Below are 17,920 nucleotides of genomic sequence, written 5' to 3' on the forward strand. Positions count from 1 at the left end.
GTTCTGTTGATCAATATTTTGGATCAATAAGTGATAAAATATTCTGACTAGTTGGTCTAGATTTTAATCACTCAGAGGTTATTTCATTTTCTGAGGTCACCCCAACCAAAATTGTTAGTCCATTTAAAGATTATTGTTCCTTTAACTTGGAAAATGTTTGTTCTTTTTGGACTTGTCAGCTAAAGCTCTATAGGGTCTTCTCATCTTATTATATCATCCCCCCCTCTTCATGGGAAGGTCCATTTCATTGACGAAAAGTAGGAGACAGTAAAATCCTAGTGTGGCCATTCACACAAGGCCTCATTTAGAGAATAAGGGATTATTCTCTTATTCTCGCACACATCTCACACACATCCTCGTAGACACACCCAAGATAATGTTGAGCTACATATCTGGGTACCCGGTAGCCCCGTCACGTTAACACATAAAATTAACCATTACAGCTGGTCGTAGAAAACTTCTCATGAGCCCATAAGTATGAATTGAGAGGATCTAAGCCACTTGTCCATGACTCATCCTGGATGTACCATTCCGTTTTATGATGGATGCTCCTGGACTTGTCTGATCTAATACTTTGGTGGGTCTGATAGAACTCAGATCGTGATGAGAAGTTCTGGCTACCAGGTCACTTTATGGCCCGTGCTCAGACACTCCCTCTCTCCTGAGGCCTAGGAGCATGTTAGGAGCTCTTTTTCTACTGCTGTAGATGGCATGCCCTTGCTCCAGGACCCTAGGAGTCTGCACTTCTACTCTCTTATTAGGTCTTGCCAGAGGCTCCACAAAGCATCCTTCATTCTTTCAATGTGGGCTAGAAGGAGGTACAAGGTGAAACAATGTGCTCCCTTTTTGGATAATATACCCACCATGCCCCAGATTATTGGAGCCCTAACAACTTCATAGATAAAGCCTATGCCTGAATTGTCACAAATGTGGATAGTGCATTCAAACTCGCACACTTTGTTTTAAATTGCTGATTACTAGACTTGAGAGAGTCATTGGTGTCATTTTCAACAGTTGATGTCACTGTCATCAGTGGATGTCATTGTCATCAATCATCAATATATTAGCATGCATCCACTTCACCCTTTGGAGCACACATGTCTTGCTAAGGCATTCAGAATATGTGTCATTTCTTGTGTATCAGGTTTGATTATCATGTTGTCATCAATATAGCAGATGAATGTAAGGTTCTGTAGAATGTCCAGATGGGCCAGATCCCTTGACCATAGTGGAGCACAGATTGAATGTATACTGATTTTGGACCCATATCAATGGAGACTGTTACTGATTCATCTTCCTGAGAAATTATGAAAAGTATGCATTTGCTAGATCAACACTGCATGCCACATCCCTGAGGCTTCGGTTATGAACAAATGTAGTAAAGATACACAACATCTGGCACAACAGCTACAGTTGGGGCTACAACTTGATGCTGTTGGCAGTGGTCCCTTGTTATGTGCCATTATCCATCTGGACTTTGGAAATGCCAGACTGGTGAACTAAATGGGGATACGATGGGACCATCACCTCTGTATCCTTCAGCATTTGAGGGTGGACCTACTCTCTGCCATTTGCCCAGATGTGATATTTGTTTTGATTTATTATATCGCTGTGTGGGTGAGTATAGACAAAGAGGTTTCCACTTTGTTTTTCCTACTATAATAGCTTTCACCCACAGGTCAAGGGAGCACGTGAGGATTCTCCCAACTGCTAAGTATATCCATTCTTATTATACCTCTGACACACACTGCAGACCTCTGGTACCCACGTTCCAGCTGTGTGAGGTGCTCACCACCATCTGTGGTGAGTGATCCAAACCAGAATCTCCCCTTAGGGCCGGCTTCCTAGGTCCACTGCTGGTGTGGACAGTCCCGGGTCATGATTCCTAGAAGCAGAGCACGAGATGGGATTCAGGGGGTTCACGGAGGTGGTGCTGGAGGGAATTCGGGCAGCACAGAGAAAGGAAGCTAGCAAGGGTCAGGTCTGAGTGGAGGCCTGCTACACCTGACCACGGAGGCTCTGGAGCACATGGTGCAGCCCAGGCTCACCTCACTTTTGGCTCCAGAGCCCTGTGCCAGGCTGCCGTGGCTGCCGGCTGCTCTCAGGAGTGGGAGGCAGGCAACCACTTGGGGAAGGGACTGCAGGTCTGCTGAGGGCAAATCTCTACAGAAGAGGGCATCTTTGGGGATGAATTAGCAGCTTGGGGAACAGGAACTGAGCAGTGATTCTAAAGAATTCACTACATGGTGTAAATACTTTTAAAGAGAAAATACCGGATACATGGAAATTAGAGTCTGCAGTGAGGAGTGATAAGCAAGGATGGTGTTCTGGGCAGAGGTGTGATGAGAGACTGTAAGGGCTCCAAAGCACAGTCAGGTTAAACAGAGTCACTCAGGGAAGGAGAGAACTCCAGGCCCCCCCCAATGGTAAGTGAATTTCAGGGAGCGACCCCTTGTGGGCACCACTTAGAGCCAAGGAATCAAGGCCTTGAGATGGAGAGCCCCTTGTGCTGAGTGTGTGTGTGTGCACTTGTGAGTGATTGTGTGTAAGTGTGAATACGAGCATATATATGTGGATATGTGTTTGTTTATATGTGTGTGCATGGGTATGTCTGTGTGTATATGTATGTGTGCAAATGTGAGTGATTTTTGTAAGTGTATATACAAGTGTATGTATGCATATGTATGTGCATTTATATGTTTGTGCATGTGTATATGTGTGTATATTTGTGCATGCATGTGTGAGTGCATGTATTTTGTATATGAGTGTATAGGTGCCTATATGAGTATGTGTGTATATGTGTGTGTGTTGAAGGAGCTAGGCTGGGGGACACACAGATGCAAATCTCCAGGGGCACAGGAGTCTGCAGGGACTCCTGATAAACAGGCTGACGGGGGACATGGCACAGACATATGGTGGAGAGGGAGATCCAAATCCTCATGGGGCTAGAAATCCTGGAGAATGAGCAGGACCCTGAGGATACAGGAGGCCTGAGCTGAGGGTGTAAGCCGATTCAAAAATAGGAAGGAAGTTGAGCGTTGGTGTGTTGCCAGAAGTGGGTTTCTGAACATCTGTGGAGAAGGGGGCAAGGGTGGCCAATGAAGGAGGGGTTGGAGTGGGGACTAGAGACCTCAGAAGGAGTTTCAAGAGTGTGGGCAGACTTTCCAGTGTTCAGCTCCCACCAGGCTGAGAGGTTCCGGTTCTTCTCACCACCGGTTCTGGGTCAGGTGGCTGCAGAATCTCCCGTTGTGCTATAGGAAAGTGAATGTCAACCTCGGAGCTCGAAGACGGCCTTCAGCGGAGCTTACAAGTTAACAATATGCCAAGATTTGGTAAGTGAAACTGACTGAGACCCTGAGTGGAGGCTGAAAAGGAGCCTAGGCACAGGGAGGGGGGAGGGGAAGGGAATCTAGAGTGGGAATACTGGAGTGTGTGGAGCCCAGAAGAACCTAGAAAATCCGAGGTGGGGGGAGGGGATCAAGGGTCGGGAAGACCTGGAGTGTGTGAAACCCAGAAGAATCTAGAAAAGGGGGAAGTGGGGAGCCGGTAGGGGGCAGGGGATGAAGAGAGGGACATCACGCTTTGAGGATTGTGGCTGAATCTGGAGGTGAGAAGTGTCTCTCAGGGTTGGGAAGACTTGTACACAGGGTCACTTCCTCCTGCACAAAGAGGCCTCAGTCGTATCCTGCACTGTTTAAAACATCACCCTCACTTGCCCCTCTGGGACAGCACAGAGGCTTGTTCAAGTAAACACTCTTCCCCTTCTGATGTTTGTACTTGCAGTTCTGAGGGTCCCTCCGAGCATAGAGTATCCCTTTTCCTCTGTCCCCACCATAATTTTTCCTTGAAGAATTCTGCCCCCCATCAACTGGCTGGGGGCATGTTTATTCTGCTGACTCGTCCTGGCGCCATTTCCCCTCAGCTCCCATTTCTAGTCCTCCCCGGATACCAGGAAATGCCCTCTGCAAGCCCCTGATCCTACTCATGGTCCTTTTGACTTTGCTCCCCATGCTGGGACAGGAGATTTTTAATGCCTCCTCAGGACTCAACTCCAGAATTTCACCTCTGAAATTTTCTCATCCACTAAACCCTATCCAGGCTCACACCCCTCAGCCTCCTGCCCCAGTAGAGATGTCCTCCCTGCTGAGATTGGGTTCAGTCCAGATGGGGACCGCTCGCCTGCTCAGAGCCCAGGCCAGAGACTCACCCCAACATGAGAAAGAAATCACCACAGAACCACCGAGAGGCCACATTCCAGTAGGATAATACTTTATTTCCTCAGTTTCAAATCCTTCTTCTTTGTCACAGAGGCGTTGCTTTTTGTCAGAGAGGCGGAGATGGTAGACAACGATGAAAGCAAAACATAAGTATCAAAATTTTCTGTCAGAGGTTGATGAAACTGCAAAGTTTAGGCAACCAAGACAGGGACCTGTGTGTCCCCCTGAAGATGGATATCATAAGGTGCGAGATTTATAATTAGCAATGAAGCACATTCTCTGCTGTTAACTTCCCACAAGGCATCGTCTTATGAAAGTAATTTGATGTTGTCTTCATCAGGATTTCACGAGGATTTTGTAGCTACCCAGCTGGATTTATAAGTAGAAATTAAACCACAATCACTTGTGCTGGTTGGCGATGCATCGTCTTTTTAAAGAAACGTGCGATCCTGTTTTTTAAACATTTCACTTGCAACTGGTTGTATGCAACAGAAGCTATCTTGCCCAGTACATATGTCAGCATCTCGCTGATTAGAAATTTAGACAAAGGTGTAAGGACCATCAGGCACTTCACCATTCCATACTCCATTAATTTATATTTTATAAGTTTCCATATCTTATCAGTGAGAAATGCAACTATTCTACCCTCCAGAATTCTCATGGCCTTGTCCTTACTAAATGAAATAAGTGAATTCATGGCAAAAATGTAGCGAGTGTTTCTGTTGGTTTCAGTCGAAGCAATGATTTCGTTCCTGGAGAACTGGCCTCTTATATACTCTGCCCAGTTGCACAGAGGAAGTGGTCCAGGCTAATGATGGAGTGTTGGGTTACTCATCAGCACTTGCAATCCAAAGTTACTTCTCAGCAACTACAAAGTAGGTGGTAACATCATGATACTGAGTGGTGGGCTTGCTCTGCCCGCCATGAGCTGAGCCAATTTATCACATTGAGTTAGAGGTGGAGAAATGAAGTTTAATTAGATTAGCTGGCAAATTGGAAGACAGGTGAGTAATGTCTCAAAGACTCATCTTCCATTGCTGTGGTCTGAGCTCAGATAAAGAGAACTTGAATCGTTGAACAAAGGAACTTGCTCTATAGCACCAATTAAAATTTCTATCTCCTATACTTTTAATTTTGAGTAAGTGTTTGCTTAATTTATTCATAATAGTTGAGTTTGGTAAATTTGGTCTAGCTTTAACTCAAAGCGGTCATTTGAAATGAAATCTCCTGGTGTAAACTAGGTGCTTTGTTTAAGCCACATTTTGATCTGTCCAAGCCCACTTTTCTGTGTGCTCACCTTGTTAGGACTTATCTCCTCTTATATGTATAATACTTATTAATCAGTAATATTGCAGGTTTTGATATTTGAGGAGGGTGACAGGGACTGTGTGCCTGCTCCATGGCCTAATTCAATTCTTAATTTAATACCAAATCCTCCTTTAGTTTTTAATTTCATAGATATTTTCATGTAATTTAGTGTTCTTCAAATAGAAAATGTAGCCCATTTCTTCCCATCCCATAAACTACACCTTGACCTAACATTTTTCTGCCTAATATTTCTGGTGACTAGAATTCCTTTTGAGTTTGCTGAAGATGGTGGTACATATGCTGCCTTAGCAAGGGCTGGTCAGGTTGATTGGGGTTTATCAGTTATAGAACAGGCTCCTCTGGAGGGAAAGAAACCAATGGGACGTCCTTTGAATTTAGGCTGCTGCTACTAGTACTTTGTGGAGTAATTTTGTTAAAATAGTTATCTGGGTTCAGGGCTAAGCATAGTGGAGTATCTAACCCCAGTTTGAGTCTTAGCTATCCGGTAGTGAGAAATATTAAAGTCACTTTGTAGTTTAGTTTTATTTTAGTTGTAGCTTTTTATACTGTAATTAAGTTTTGACTTTATTGTAATTGTATCTTTAACACACTTTATGCTGAATTTTTATTAATTTGGGTTAATCCTATGACTGCGGTAGGTGGCACAAAATTTACTAACGCTAATTAGTATAACTTAGTCAAACTTGCATTGATGGCTTAATTTTTACCTCTGCTGTTTCCTGTGGGGCTGTGGTTAAGCAAGGCATTGTGAGCTAATTTTAGTGTGCTTGACGTCTGTTCCTTTCAATCTCTGGTGATTTGGAGTGTGTTCTCACTGGGATGTGGATACTTGCATGTGTAATTCTATTAAAAATTAGTAGAAAGGCTGGGCCCAAGCCTATGTGTTTATGGAGTTGGTGACCTCATCTAAGTATTTTCAGAGTCTTGCTATAGTTTTTAAGTTACATTAACAAGTTAGGTTCAGGACATGTATCTACAGACTGAAGTGATGTGTTGGAAAAAAGAGTTTTTAAAAATGTTTGGATAGTTTTCTGATTTGTTATTTGAGAGATTAGTAAGAATTTTGTTTTAGGAGTTAGTTAAATGTACTTCAACTTTAATTTTACAGAAAAATATTAGATCTGGGGATATGTTTGTCTATGGAAATTTTATAAATTAAAGTGATGTATTGGTATTGGAGAAACTTTTAAAATTCATTGAGCAGTTTTTTCTAATCTTTGGTGTTGAAGATATGGACATTTTGTTTAATTAATAGTTTTGATTAAATATATTTTTACTGGGGTTAAAGTATTGTTATGAGATGAGAGTTAAGCTTTATGTATTGTTATATATTCAATCTTATTTTGGGATGATTTGGCAAGACTATTAATAAATATATATGGTATAAGGTTCAAACAGGGAGTAAGAAGGTTTGTTAAGCTGATTGTTTACTTGATAATCACTTGTACGTGTATGTGCAAAATTGTTGTATGTCCTGTAACAATTGACTAACACCTTATCTTTGGTAATGTTGGTAAGTAATATTCCATATAAGGTCAGCTACATGTTGCTTGACTGTGTTAAGGCCTCTGAGGGCCATTGCTGAGTTACAGCAACCCCATAAATTAGAAAATACCAAATGCATCACACAGAGTTATGTGTGAGTGAAACTGAGAATGAAGAAGTTAAAAAATCTTTCCTGGGCTAGAAAAAGAGAGAAAAAACTTTGAGATAAGCTTTGCTAACTGCAGCTGTGCATCCTCAGCATAATCAACTGTTGTTCAAAACTAACCAGGTCTTTCTGTCCCTCCTTAGTATGTGAGTGGGAAGTCTGTCCTAGGAATTTAAGGTGCAGACGTCAAGATTCAGCCTCACAAGGCCAAAGACAGGCTGCAGATGAAAACTAACCAGAAAATTCCAGATAGTCAAGGGAAAAGAAATGCAGTCTTCAAGGCCAAACACGGGCTGGAGGGAAGATGCCAACCAGCAAGGCCACATGCTTCCCTCCCCTACCTAAAACCCCAGCACATCCTCCTCCTCCCCTACCTAAAACCCCAGAGAAAAACCCCTACCTATTTCCCTTCAACGAGGTGGATCTGTGTGTTGACTCTCCTCTCCCCATCTGGCTGCCTTTGATAATAAACCTCTTTCCTTGCCACAATCCTGGCGTTCCTGTTATTGGCCCTCCTGTGCAGTGGGTAAATGAACCTGTTTTTGTGTTCAATTTGGTGAGCCAGCCAGGAGGCTCTTTACCCATGGCTCTGTGGCCCTGGGCTTACTGGGATTTCCTGGGAAGCAGTCCGGCATCTGCCTAGGTGATTTGCTTTAGGGACTGTCTCTGGTACTTTCTGTATGACCCAGCATCACTGGCCCCAACTGCCTAAGTGCTTTGCTTTAGGGACTGTCTCTGGTACCTTCTGTATGACCCAGCATCACTGGCCCCAACTGCCTAAGTGATTTGCTTTAGGGACTGTCTCTGGTACTTTCTGGTACCCAGCATCACTGGCCTCAACTGCCTAAGTGATTTGCTTTAGGGACTTTCTCTGGTACTTTCTGTATGACCCAGCATCACTGGCCCCAACTGCCTAAGTGATTTCCTTTAGGGACTGTCTCTGGTACTTTCTGGTACCCAGCATCACTGGCCCCAACTGCCTAAGTGATTTCCTTTAGGGACTGTCTCTGGTACCTTCTGTATGACCCAGCATCACTGGCCCCAGGGGCATTTTTCTTGTGGCAAGGAAACGGGCTCTAGGTTTGTCTGTTTTGCTTCTTTTTTTAAATAAAATGTCTATGCTTTATACATTGAATTAAAACACTTTAAAAACAAATTATAGTGATATTTGAGCTTTGATATTTTTCAAAGAGCTGCATTCTATAACATTAATAGATTTTCTTATTTCTTTCTCTCAAAGAAATGTACCCAAATTATCTACATATTTAGGCCATATGTTCATTACATTGACCAATTTACAAATACAAACAAAAGAAAACCCAAAACAATAACAGCAAGGTTAATTTCTAGCTAGTTTTCAGGATACTGAAGATTTATATCGTTAAACACCCCTAATTTATTTACCATCTCAGACAGATATCTTTCTAAAATGTCTTTAACATTTTTCTACTCTTTTTTTAAAAAAAAGCAGTTTGCACTGAACTCACTTCCAATCACTGCTTTACTGTATCCTCTGGTTTGAGGTGTGAAACACTGCTGTCCCCTTTGCTAAATGGCCCAGGGGTGGTGGTTTTGGAGGGCATGTTTCCTTTTGCAGCCGTTTCTTTCCTTGCTCTAACAGAAATCCTACCTCTAGTTGGTGATTGTCCTTCTTTCTAATTTTCTGCCTCCAACTGGCAATGAGTTGAGGGAAAACAAGTAATTAATTATACTTGTTAAGCTGTGCTTATGTGAGAGTAAGGCCCTAGGAGTATCCTACGAATAAAGTCTATGATTTTGTGAAATTCATTTTGGCTGCTCAAGAGCTTTTTGTTGTTGTTTCCTCTCAATTTGCAGCTTATTTAAGGGTTTTCTTCAGGGGTAGAATTTCATTTTAAGCACAGAAATAAGCTGTTTTAACACTGTGTCTCAATCTGTTTTCACACCTGTACATAAGAGAATGTTAATCATCATCTGAATGAAGGAGTGCCTAGGAGTGAATTCCATCTCAGAGCTGTCATAAGCATTCTGAAGGTTTCAACTTGCTATATAAAGTGTTTATTGTTTGAAAAATAGTCAAGTGTATTGGAGTCATCAGGAAAACCAGGTGTTCTGTAGAATCTACAGAAAGCTACTTCATAGAGCTTCACAGAATCATTCCTTCAAATCACTGACTTAATGAGATTTGCAGATGATAGTACCAAATAGGATCCAAAAAAAAAAAAAAAAAAAAAAAGGACATCACACAATTGGGTTCATCTTAAAAGAAAAAAAATTTTTTTCCTTTTAAAGTCTAACAACTAAACTTTTTAAAGCTTCAACTGAATACATGAACATTTTTTTTTTTGAGGCAGATTGGCCCTGAGCTAACATCTGTTGCCAATCTTCCTCTTTTTCTTTTTTCTCCCCAGAGCCCCAGTACATAGTTGTATATCCTAGTTGTAGGTCCTTCTACTTCTTCTGTGCAGGGTGCTGCCTCTGCAGGGCTTGATGAGTGGTGAATAGGTCCGTGCCCAGGATCCGAACTGGTGAACCCTGGGCTGCCAAAGCAGATTGTGTGAACTTAACCACTATACCACTGGGCCAGCCCCAAGAAAATGCTTTTAAAATGGTCAAAATCAGATCTGTCGAGTCCTAACACAGCTTACATTAGATATATTAAAAAAGTAGTGTAAACATTTGGGCATAACTAATTTTCTTTCTTTTTTTTTTTGTGAGAAAGATCAGCCCTGAGCTAACATCCATGTTAATCCTCCTCTTTTTTTGCTGAGGAAGACCGGCTCTGAGCTAACATCTAGTGCCAATCCTGCCTCCTTCCCGCCCCCCAAAGCCCCACTAGATAGTTGTATGTCATAGTTGCACATCCTTCTAGTTGCTGTATGTGGGACGCAGCCTCAGCATGGCCGGAGAAACAATGTGTCGGTGTGCACCCGGGATCCGAACCCGGGCCGCCAGTAGCAGAGCACACGCACTTAACCGCTAAGCCACGGGGCTGGCCCCCATAACTAATTTTCTTACAGAATGGTTCAATGACCTGACAGAGAGGTCATGAAAAGTTGAAGAGGCTGGGATTAACACAGACTAAAAGCCTCCCCATTTTCTCAGTCCTTCAAGTTGTTAAGTCTAAAGAGTTGCATTATACTTCAGTCTGGTGTTGAAAAGACTATAGTACCAGAAAACAACCACAAAGAATCCAAACACCAACTTTTCTATGTCCAACAACCCGCCTATAGCAATCTACCTTGAAGTTAGTGCCCACTCCAAATGTTGGATTATAACATCCCCAGAAAGGAATGGGGAGAAGGAAATAATTGACCCAGGCCCTAAGACAGTGAGTACAGTTTTTTCTTTTCCTAGTTCACTCTCCACTGAATGATCTCACTTTATTGACAGAGAATTCCCATAAATGCATCCAGGTTAAGAGCAAAATGCGTACAGAAATGGAAATACAAATGATTCTGTTATTGCAGCTGACCATTTCTATCTATTAACAAAGATAATAAAGAGCTGACTGTATAGAGCTATTAAAATGTAATAATCCTCTTTTTCACTGCTCATGAATAATCTTCTCCATTAACATGAATGATCCAAAATTGATTTTGCTCCTTGTTTAAATTAAAATGTTCTTTATCATTTGATAACCTTGCCACCGTTTACACTTGTGAAACAATACTTCTAGCCCAGGTAAAAACATGTACCAATGCACATAAAAACTGTCTGCATTGCGACACACACTTGGTCAGAATTCTTTTCAGACACCATGAAATATTCATGGCACATAAAACTTGATACACTTCTGAGGTACAAATTACACAGAAACAATGAATAATTTCGACAAATAAAACTATCAAGGTAAGCAATGTGCTTACCAAGGTAGACATACAGTTTGATAGTTACAAGCTTTCTGCTTTAGCTTGACTACAGGGTGACAGGGCTTTTTTGAAGTCACATTAATTGAATTATTTATGAATACAGCAAATGAACAGCAGGTATTACAAAATTTACAGCCCTTCTGGGTTGTATAAATTCTCATCAGTAGCACATTCCAATGTATATAGGTATTTGGCTTTCGGATTTATTTAATCTTATTTATTTTTGGTAAATTACCTTTACAGTTATTTGTTTCTTTTTACTTAAACTTCTTTGAATGGCATTTAAGATGATTTTAAAATAAAAAGTCTGAAGTACGTCATCCAATTTTGATATCTTAGGTTGATCATTTAAATGAAACATCTTAAGTTTCAGAAATCATATCCCTTATCCTATGCATAATAAATACACTTCTAGTTGTAGATGTCTAGTCTGGTACCCCACATTACTTTTATTCGAATTTCATCCTGCAATTCTTTGAAATGACATAATTTTTTCTTTTTTTAACTAGAGAAAAATGAATCTCAATTAGAAGGTCAAATATTAAATCCAAAAGGCAAATAATTATGTGTAACAGTTCGAACTGGTAAGCCAGACAAAAAAAAACCAAGTCTGTACGCCCAGCCTTTACTAAGAAACTGAGATCTTGAGCCTAATGCAAATTCCCTTAAGGGAAAGATACTTTTCATCTCAAAAAGGGTATTTTTTTTTTTTTTTTGTGAGGAGATCAGCCCTGTGCTAACATCCGCCAATCCTCCTCTTTTTTTTTGCTGAGGAAGACGGCCCTGGGCTAACATCTGTGCCCATCTTCCTCCACTTTATATGGGACGCCGCCACAGCATGGCTTGCCAAGCAGTGCGTCGGTGTGCGCCCGGGATCCGAACCAGCGAACCCCGGGCCGCCGCAGCAGAGCGCGCGCACTTAACCGCTTGCGCCACCAGGCCTGCCCCTCAAAAAGGGTATTTTAATCATAAGAAATTCTAGGTTTGTCTACATATGGTATAACCATTAAGTGCCCAAGGCTTTATCTCTACCAACCACCAAAAAGAATGAATTCTTCTTTTCTTCTATATACATATCCAGATCTCACTGTTTTTTTTCAGTGTACATGCAAGGAATGTTGAAAATAGTTGGAAAAGCAAGGTTAAAATTTTTTTCTAACGGCTATGCTGATGATTCAAAAGGACTTAACTCTGAAGTCATTTCTGGTCAATTCCAGTTGTTTTTTGGATGCTGTAATAGTTGATTCTCCTACCAGGACCCAACTGTTGATGCCTGGGTTCCCTTCCAGCCTGTAGTTGTTGTAGGTGAGACTACTGTATGGATTGTATCCCAGAAACCTAGTGTGCTGAGCATTTGTGTTGCAGGAGCAGGGGTGAGCGGTGGGGCATAAGATGGTCTTTTTGACATTTTGGAAGATTAAGTGCTCAGTCTCTTAAAAATGAATTTGAGACACTGCAGGCAGAAAAGGTGCTCACACCTTCAGCCTCACTTTCCTTTTCTGCTTTGCTTCTGGTTTGGAACAGATGTCCTTTTGGTAACTTTCCTAAATATAACTGACCAAGTCCTATTTTTCCTTTCATTTGTTAGCCTTTGGTTCAGCGATTTTGTTCCAGGTTACTGGAGCTTGTTTAAGGGGCTCCAATTTTGTTGAAAGGACAAGGGATCTCACTCACAGAGGAAACTCGGGGCCCCCGCTGTTCGGGTTGAGTTGCCTCATTAAAACTGAGTGACTCTGATTTTTCCTTTCATCTGTTTGCCTCTGCTTCAGGGGTTATGGGTTACTAGAGTTAGTTCTAGGGGGGCTCCAATTTGTTGAAAGGAGTAGAGATCTCACACAGAGAGGAACTCGGAGCTCCATTTGTTTCTTGTAACTTGTGTGCATATGTGTATATGTGAATACGTATTTAGTTTTCCTCTGTTTCAGGGGTTTTGTTCCAGGTTAGAGGAGTTTGTTTGAAGGGAACCCTGATTTGTTGAAAGGACTAACTCTTGGCTCCATCTGTTTTTATGGTTGTGTGGATATATACGAATATGTATGATGTGTGTATATGGGCAGTGCCATAATGGGAAACTCGGATTTGATTCCCAGGGGAAACCCTCTGGGTTATGTATGGCAAAATTGGAATGTTTTCAGTTATAGACCTATGAAGAAGGAAAAGACAAAACTTAACTAAACTTGGGGTCTCTGCTTCCTGTCATGGTCTTACAATACTAATGAAAACAAGTTAACAAAAGAACAAGAAGAAGCTAAAAAAAAAAAAAATACAAGGACTCTTCTCGACTGGGTGGAAAATTTTAAAAGAGGATTTTAAAAAAATAAGGTAACCTACAACTAGGCTATAGAACTATGTACTGGGGCTTTGAGGAGAAAAAAGATAAAGAGGAAGATTGGTAACAGATGTTAGCTCGGGGCCAATCTTCCTCAAAAAAATAAATAATAAATAAAGATAATAACAGTGAGGTAAACAAGACAAATACTGAAAGGGGAAAAACAAAAAGGAATCAGAAAAGGAAGAGTCACAAGACTCATCTCAGCAGGATGAAAAACTTTAGCTAGTTATTAAAAAGAAAAATGGGAGAGATAGCCCTGATGGTCTAGTGGTTAAAGGTTAGTGTGCTCTGCTTTGGCAGCCTGGGTTTGGTTTCCATGCATGGAACCATGCCGCTTGTCTGTCAGTAGCCATGCTGTGGCAGCAGCTCACATAGAAGAACTAGAAGAACTTACAACTCTATATAAATATGTACGGGGGTTTCGGGGGGGAAAAGAAGAAAAAAGGAAGAAGATGGGCAACAGATGGTAGCTTAGGGCAAATCTTCCCTGCAAAAATTAAAATAAAAAGTTTTAAAAAGCTATCTCCTGAATTAAAAAAGGGATAAATAAATCAGACGTTAATGGCCTTAAAACAAAGTTTTATTTTTTAATTTCATTTATTTTTTTTTCCCCCAAAGCCCCAGTAGATAGTTGTATGTCATAGCTGCACATCCTTCTAGTTGCTGTATGTGGGACGCGGTCTCAGCATGGCCAGAGAAGCGGTGCATCGGTGTGTGCCCGGGATCCGAACCCGGGCCGCCAGCAGCGGAGCACGCGCACTTAACTGCTAAGCCACAGGGCCGGCCCAAAAACAAAAGTTTTAAGAAGACTCTATCTAAGGTTGGATGTACTAAGGGGACCCCCTTCAAGTCCCCCAACATTGAAGGACCTCAAACAGGTCCATTCTTTTCACTCAATTTGAAAAAATTTTTTAAAAGCCAGAAGGCAGAAATCACAATGAGAAACCTGACAATAATCACTTGGGTGAACAGTTCGGCTGCTAAGGTTCATAAGATTACAAAAATTAAAATGTTTAGGCTAATATTATATGAAGAGGTCATGTTACCTTTGCTGAATGTTTTTTGGTCATGGATGTTACTTCTGGCTGGGAATACGTGCCTTGCAAAGTATTGTAAGACGGAAACTTATTGATAGAATCATAATGAAAACTATGATTAGTTGCATAAGAGTTGATAAAATTAAGATAAAAATTTGCAAGAAAATTAGTATATTTAAATGGGCTTTATATAAAGTAATTGCATTTCTGTTGCTTGATTGTATTATAGATTGTATTATGGGGATAAATGTTGTGTCACACTCGCGAATGTTTTTTCTGCATGATATTCTAAGAACATAGAAATCCACCCTTCAGGCAATGTTCATTAAACATGCTAAAGGAGACCTCACTTTAAAATGACCGAAATGGGGTAATTTCAGTTTACCCAATCTGCTGTATTTGCATATGCAATTGCTAAAAGCTGGCTATGAAATTAAACAACCAATGGAATGCCTATTTTAGGTTTTCTGAGGTTTCTAAATAAACTCAGGAATACCTTACTGCCTCTTTAAAATAAAATAAGTTAAAAACATACCAGATTGGAAAATGACAGATACACCAGTGACCGTGCTAGCGAAATGAAACCAAATCTGCTGCTCCTCTGTCCTCCTGTACTGAGCTTCCCTACTTCAACTCCCCTGAAATTCTGGATCTAAAAATACGCAAATAAAAATAAGTGAACCTCTGAGATAATTTGATATTATAATGGCCATTCTGGGGAACCTCTGTTTCAAGTCTGTCTTAAGGGCCACCCTTCAAAGAGAGGCTCCACAACTGCTCACAGTGGGATGCAGTCTTTGATTAATATGCAGAAACTTGTAAAAGACAAAATGATTTCAATAACAGCTCTAAAAAGGATCCTTAAAGCAAAAAGAAAAGAATGTTTAACAAAAATCTGAGGAGGTCCATCTGTCAGGGAGCAATTTCTAAAGGATCTCCATTCAACTGGCTTGAAGTAAGTGCTTATATAAATTATTTCTAAATGTAATAGAAACTAGCCCTGGTGTCTTTCAAATTAACATGATATAAAATGATCTCTGGTAAATAAAATTTGTTTAAGTTTGCTGGTTTGATTAATATAAACGTGTTTTCAGAGTTATCAACTTTGGGTATGATGCAAATATGTTATTTCTGTTACATTGTCAGCCAAAAATAACTTAGAATAGTAGTAGCTGATTTTGTCTGATGTCTCATGAGGATTTTGCAAGCAATCTAAATATAACTGTGAGGAGCGAGTAAACTAAATAGGTGTTACTATTGCTTTGTAGTATGTTTTGAAGTCAGGGACTGTGATGCCTCCAGTCTTGTTCTTTTTTCTCAGGATTGTTTTAGCTATTCAGGGTCTTGTGCTGCCCCATATGAATTTTAGTATTCTTCATTCTATTTCCCTGAAGAATGTCATTGGGATTCTGATTGGGATTACATTGAATCTGTAGATTGCTTTAGGTAATATAGACATTTTAACTATGTTTATTCTTCCAATCCACGTGCATGGGTTATCTTTCCATTTCTTTATGTCATCATCAATTTCTTTCAATAATGTCTTATAGTTTTCATTGTATAGGTCTTTCACTTCCTTGGTAAGATTTAGTCCTAGATATTTTATTCTTTTTGTGGCACTTGTAAATGGTATTATCTTTTTGAGCTCTCTTTCTGTTAATTTGTTATTTGCATACAGAAATGCAACTGATTTTCGTATGTTGATTTTGTACCCTGTGACTTTGCTGTAGTTGTTGATTATTTCTAGTAGTTTTCCAGTGGATTCTTTAGGGGTTTCTATATATAAAATCGTGTCATCTGCAAAGAGTGAGAGTTTCACTTCTTCGTTGCCTATTTGGATTCCTTTTATTCCTTTTTACTGCCTAATTGCTCTGGCCAAAATCTCCAGTACCATGTTGAATAAGAGTGGTGAGAGTGGGCACACTTGTCTTGTTCCTGTTCTCAGAGGAATGGCTGTCAGAATTTCCCCGTTGAGTATGATCTTGTCATAAATGGCCTTTATTATGTTGGTTCCCTTCTATACCCATTTTGTTGAGAGTTTTTATCATATGTGGATGTTGGATCGTGTCAAATGCCTTCTCTGCATCTACTGAAATGATCATGTGGTTTTCATTCCTCATTTTGTTGATGTGGTGTATCATGTTGATTGATTTGCAGATGTTGAACTATCCCTGCGTCCCTGGTATAATGGTGTATGATCTTTTGAACATATTGCTGTATTTAGTTTGCCAGTATTTTGTTGAGGATTTTTGTGTTTATATTCATCAGTGATATTGGCCTGTAATTTTCCTTCTTTGTATTGTCCTTGTCTGGCTTTGGTATTGGGGTGATGTTGGCTTCATAGAATGTGTTAGGAAGTGTTCCATCTTCCTCTATTTTTTGGAATAGTTTGAGAAGGATGGGTATTAAATCTTCTTTGAATGTTTGGTAAAATTCACTGGAGAAGCCATCTGGTCCTCGACTTTCATTTTTTGGGAGGTTTTTGATTACTGTTTCAATCTCTTTACTTGTGATTGGTCTATTCAGATTCTCTATTTCTTCTTGATTCAGTTTTGAGAGGTTATATGAGTTTAAGAATTTATCCATTTCTCCTAGATTGTCCAATTTGTTGGCATACAGTTTTTCATAGTATTCTCTTATAATCCTTTGTATTTCTGTGGTATCCATTGTGATTTCTCCTCTTTCATTTCTAATTTTATTTATTTGTGCCTTCTCTCTCTTTTTCTCAGTGAGTCTTGCTAAGGGTTTGTCAATTGTGTTTATCTTCTCAAAGAACCAGCTCTCAGTTTCATTTGTCCCTTCTACTGTTTTTTTGGTCTCTATTTCATTGATTTTTTTCTCTAATTTTTATTATTTCCCTCCTTCTGCTGACTTTGGGCTTTGTTGGTCCTTCTTTTTCTAGCTCTGTTAGGTGTAGTTTAAGATTACTTATTTGAGATTTTTCTTGTTTGTTGAGGTAGCCCTGTATTGCTATGAATTTCCCTCTTAGTACCACTTCTGCTTCATCCCATAAGAGTTGGCATGTTGTGTTTTCATTTTCATTTGTCTCCAGGTATTTTTTGACTACTCCTTTGATTTCTTCACTGATCCAATGGTTGTTCAGTAGCATGTTCTTTAGTCTCCACATATTTCTGACTTTCCCAGCTTTTTTCTTGTAGTCGATATCTAGTTTCATAGCATTGTGGTGAGAAAAGATGCTTGATATGATTTCAGTCTTCTTAAATTTATTGAGACTTGCCGTGTTTCCCAACATATGGTCTATCTTTGAGAATGTTCCATGTGCATTTGAGAAGAATGTGTATTCTGCTATTTTTGGGTGGAATGTTCTGTATACAAACACACACACACACACACAAACACACATATATTGTCTATCTGGTCTAGTGTTTCATGTAAGGACACTATTTCCTTGTTGTCATTCTGTCTGGATAATCTATCCATTGATACAAGTGGGGTGTTGAGGTCCCCTACTATTATTGTGTTGCTGTCAATTTATCCCTTCA

The sequence above is a fragment of the Diceros bicornis genome, chromosome 34 (genome assembly GCF_020826845.1).
Source record: "Diceros bicornis minor isolate mBicDic1 chromosome 34, mDicBic1.mat.cur, whole genome shotgun sequence".
NCBI classification, from domain to species: Eukaryota; Metazoa; Chordata; class Mammalia; order Perissodactyla; family Rhinocerotidae; genus Diceros; species Diceros bicornis.